Source organism: Akebia trifoliata, chromosome 4 (assembly GCF_017979445.1).
Source record: "Akebia trifoliata isolate Shusen 1 chromosome 4, ASM1797944v1, whole genome shotgun sequence".
Lineage (NCBI taxonomy): Eukaryota > Viridiplantae > Streptophyta > Magnoliopsida > Ranunculales > Lardizabalaceae > Akebia > Akebia trifoliata.
In genome coordinates this window covers 26,040,330-26,045,547 of record NC_141378.1, presented here as the reverse complement: position 1 = coordinate 26,045,547, position 5,218 = coordinate 26,040,330, and the positions used below count along the sequence as shown (strand labels likewise).

At 34.7% G+C, this 5,218-nt stretch overlaps 1 pseudogene; it reads right to left on the bottom strand.

Moving 5' to 3' along the window:
- Positions 1–1,929: 1,929 nt before the first annotated feature.
- On the bottom strand, positions 1,930–3,215 carry LOC147404608 (receptor-like protein 44 pseudogene; annotated as a pseudogene).
- Positions 3,216–5,218: the final 2,003 nt, after the last annotated feature.

Below are 5,218 nucleotides of genomic sequence, written 5' to 3'. Positions count from 1 at the left end.
CTTGCATTCAAAGTTCTAGAAAATTCTAAACTAGGTATGGAAGTGTAACAATCTAGGGATTGGAGCGTCTTTACACACAAGTTCTAAAGTCTTCTTGAAAGTAGACAAAATGGTTATAATTCTTAGAATTGGGTCGTTTCACATAGAATGCTACGAAATATCTTTGGTTTTTGAAGAATAGTGAAATGGTAGAAAGGTAAATTACTTCTAATGAATCTCAACAAATCAAAATTAGATTCGTCCTAAGTGAGGATCAAATGTGACTTTGGGTCAAGATTATGGGACAATGAAGATTACCAAAACACTTAGTTGTGAGAGAATTATAAGGTTTTAGGTATGAGTAAATGGTGTAATTAATGAGGGATTAATTGAGGTAAAATCCAATTTAGGAGGGTTCGTGAGGTTATTTACTGTAGGGGATCTCGTGCACACATGGGTAGGCTAACTGCCTAGCTGACTTGGTCATATGCAAGGGCTAGAAAGAATTATCCTTCACTATTCTTGAAGAAGGGCCAATACATTTTATACATATGCACTACAAAACAAAGGGTCAGAGAAACAAATGGCCTAGCCATATGTGCCAAGCGGCCAGACATAACTTAGGCTTGGCCGTTTGTTCCCTATTGGTTTGAGTAAGTTTCGTTTGATTGATCGAAATTCTTTCGATTTTATCTTCAACACTGAATTCGATTAAACCCTCAAGTTTGTTTGATTAAATTGGGGTGTCTACAAAAGGAATACCATCAATAAAAAAAATTGATACTGTATTTCATCGATACATGATCTTGGCAAACACCAATACTTAAATGTTTCAAGGTCAATATATTGTATTGATCTCGATCAATAATAATACAATACATATTGATTACTAATGTCCATCGACCACTACTTTCTAATATTTTTAATATTATACTTTTTATACTACGACATTTGAGAAAGCCAGAGAGATAGGTTCAATGGCAATTTCGGACCGAAAAACGGTTAAAGCCCGTAGGTCATGAGCTCGATACCAATATGACTATTAATGGAATTCAATACCCAATATAAGCATTAATTCCTCAGGGGTCACCTATGAAGGTGCACCCTCACATTTTTAGTGCGTATGCTGTATGGGTGTTGCATATGATGTGTGGGTGTTGCATGTACCTCGGGACTAGTCCTTAGATAAGACCATGTCTATGGTCCAGGCAAAACCCTGATAGAGGCCAGGTCCATTTTCTTAAGGGATACCCGGTTATAAAAATAAAAATAAAAAAGGGTATTTTAGAGACACTCTCCTGTAAAATTGGTAATATTAGATTTACCCCCTTTCAAGAAGCAAGATAAGACTTTACTCTCCTTGATTGTATAAGTTAACATTGTATTTTAATAATCAAAATTTGATTTTTTTTAGAAATACTCTTTAAATACTTAAATTATTAAATTAAATTTTGAAAAAAATCAAAATTTCACTGTTAAATGATGAAGAAAAAGTAATGTTGATTCCAATAGGGGGTAAGCCTAATCTTGCATCATGAAAGGGGGTAAACCTAATATACCCCAAAAAAAAGAAAAAAACAAAAATTAAGAAAGCCACACAGAGAGAGAGAGAGAGAGAGAGAGAGATGCAGTGTAGCATTAAGAACCGATAGTTTTTAAATTAATTTACATTTTAGACGGCTCCAACACCGTGTTGATTTATTTATTGATACATTTAAATGTTTGAAGGTCAATATTTTGTATTGATCATGATCTATATTATTTGATAGTGATACCTATCGATCAATATATTCTGATAATTTTCAAACATTAAACTTTTTACACTAGGAGATAGACAGAGAGATGTACTATCCATTAGGAACCCAAATATTTCTTTTAGTTAATTTACATGAAAAATACAAAAGACTCCAACAAACCCAAAAAAAAAAAAAAAAAATTGAAGAAGAAAGAAGAAGAATTCAAAACAACTCTCAACTCTCAACTCTCAAAAACTCAAGTGGGTGGGGAGTTTCATTAACAAAATCATACCTCAAAACTAAAATTCACCAATTTCAGTTCCAATTCAATAATCAGGCATAAATTGAGCAATCTTTCCTTCTTCCCCATTCGCATCTTCTTCTTCCTCTGTAACTCTCAACCAAATACAAACAGCAGTAAAACTAAGAACCAAACTCAACAACCCACTACCCAATCCAATCCCCACAATCAGCATCACAGACAACCCTTTTGCCTTCAATGGTGGTAATGGGTACCCATAAAGATCCTTATTCCCTTCAAACGAACTCGCATTAAACCTGGGCAAAACCAGATTTCCACTCCGATTCCCCAACAACACAGGAATCGCTCCTGAAAGCCGATTATTCGAAACATCGAAACTTGAAAGCCTCGATAAAAGACCCAATTGTTGAGGAATGGGTCCTGTAAGTAAGTTATTGTGTAGATCGATTACGTTCAAGTAAGCACACATTGCGAGCTGAGGTGGGATTGGGTTTGTCAGGAGATTTGAAGAGAGGTTAAGAACAGCGAGATTGACTAGAAATTGGAGCTCAGGAGGGATTGGGCCTGAAAGGTAGTTTGAGGAGAGATCGAGAGATTGGAGGTTTGTACAGTTGGAGAGAGAAGGAGAGATAGAGCCACGAAGAGAGAGGTTTGCGAGAGAGAGTTTGTAGATTCGGCCATTGTTACAAGTGGCGCCTTGAAGGTATGAAGTGAAACCATTACATGGGTTAGAGAAAGTGGGTTTCGTCCAGTTTCTGAGACTGTTTGATGGGTCTTCTAAGGATTTTCTTAAGTTCGTGAGACAGATTTCGTCTTGTGGATCTGATGAAGTTGGTGATGGAAAGTAGGTGCACGTTAGCAAGAACATGAAAAAGACTAGAACCCAAGTTCCCATTTTTTTCCTTAATGTTTTTTTTTCCCTCTTCTGCTCTACCGGCTTTGGTGTGTGATCTTGAGATTCAAGAGCAAGTTTCTGAAGAAAAAAAAAAATTGATGATCGAATATTTTTTTCTTTTTTTTGGGTTTTGGAGTTTTGGGTGTTGGAGGAAGTGAAGAGAAGGGGTAGCAGGAGTGAGGATTTTAGGTTGGGATTTTGGTGAAAATGGAGAGAGAGAGCATGAATGAATGATGAGATTGGTGGGGTAGTTGTCTGCTCTTGAGAGGCGTACGGTAGTACTGGTCCTGATTGGGTTTTGTTGCAGGCTTTTACCTTCAAGAATTATGGTAGTAGATGATGTTTAAGCGTTGTTGCAAGTTGCAAGAAAGTAATTTTTTAACAAGTGCTTTTTGGGAAATATGAACATATATATTGATAATTTTTAGTGATGTTTTGATTTATTTATATTTATGTTATTAATTTAATATTTTAGAAGCATTGTGGGACGTATTTTATTAGTTATTAAACATTTTCATCAATTTTTTAAATGTAATTTAAAAATATTTTCAATTTCTCACAAATACTACGAACATGGTTTTCAATCACTATTTCATGTCTTATTTTGTTCAAGAATGATATAGGGATGAGGCAAACAGACATTTTGTCATCTTTAGCAAGATAATAACATTTTTTTTAAAAGATATTTGATCAAAAAGAAGGAAAAAAAGAAATGGGGATGATTCTGTCATGGCTTCTCATTCTCATTCATGGTGGATGTGGGTAGGGTTTTGTTAGTGTTTTTATTGAATGAAATACCCCTGTTTTCAAACAAATGAAATACCCCTTGACCTCAGTCTACTCTAGGAGATTGGAAAAAATAATTTAAATGCCATTGTTTCCAACCTCAATTATATATATATATAGGGTCGGGTTCCGTAGACACATAAAGCTACTCACATTGCGACACAGTGTTTTGTCCTTATATGGGCAAAAATGTTTGGAATGGACTGATTTTTTGTGAGGATGATCTCTATGGTGAGGAGATCATCCTTGCCAAAAATCAGCTCATTATGAAAGTTCTAGCCCAATGTTTACAAGTTGAAAACTTTTAGATCGTCCAATTTTTGTAAATCAATTTTGATGGGGTTACATTTTGGAATGGGATGATTTTTTGCAAGGATGATCCCCTCATCACAGAGATCATCCTCACAAAAAATCAGTCCATTCCAAACCTTTTTGCCCATATAAGACAAAAACGGTGTAGCAATGTGAGTCGCAATATGGGTCGTAGGAACGTCAGCCATATCTATATATATATATATATATATAATATAATATATATATATATATATATATATATATATATATATATAGGGTCACGTTCAATGGCAAACTTTTTAGCAAATTTTTTGGCAAAACATTTTTCAAACATGAGTTAGAAGTTTTGGAATGGGCTGATTTTTGGTGAGGATGATCTCTACGGTGAGGAGATCATCATCACCAAAAATCAGCCCATTCCAAAACTTCTAACCCCATCAAAAACAGTTTACAAAAAATGGACGGTCCACGATTTTTCAACTTATAAACATGGGTTAGAAGTTTTGGAATGGGCTGAGTTTTGGTGAGGATGATCTCCTCACCGTAGAGATCATCCTTACCAAAAATCAGCCCATTCCAAAACTTCTAACTCATGTTTTGAAAAATGTTTTGCCAAAAAGTTGGCCATTGAACGCTACCTATATATATATATATATATATAATATATATATATATAGGGTCAGGTTCAAGGGCCATGTGAGAAAACATGTAAGAAAACTTTCATTTTTCAAAATAAGGGTTAGAGGTTTTGGATTGAGCTGATTTTTTGCAAGGATGGTCACTATGATGAGAAGATCATCCTCACAAAAAATCAGCTCAATCAGAAACCTCTAAATCCATCAAAAGTGATTTACAAATTAGTGATAAAAATTGAAAAAAAATCGACGGTCCACATTCTAAATCACTTTTAATGGGGTTAGAAGTTTCAGATTGGGCTGATTTTTTTTTTTTTTTGGATGATCTTCCCATCATAGAGATCATCCTCACAAAAAATCAGCTCAATCTAAAATTTCTAACCCATATTTTAAAATTTTATTTACTGCCGAAAGTTTTCTTACATGTTTTCTCACATGGCCCTTGAACCTGACCCATATATATATATATATGGGGGCGGTTCGTGGGACGTCCCATAAACCAATTGAGAAACAGATGATTGGGAGTCGTTGGATATGGAAAAAACAATGGTCTGGATCGTGTGGGACGTCAAATCATTTCTTTTATAACAAATATAATGAATTTCAAATACATCCTTTTATTTTATTTTAA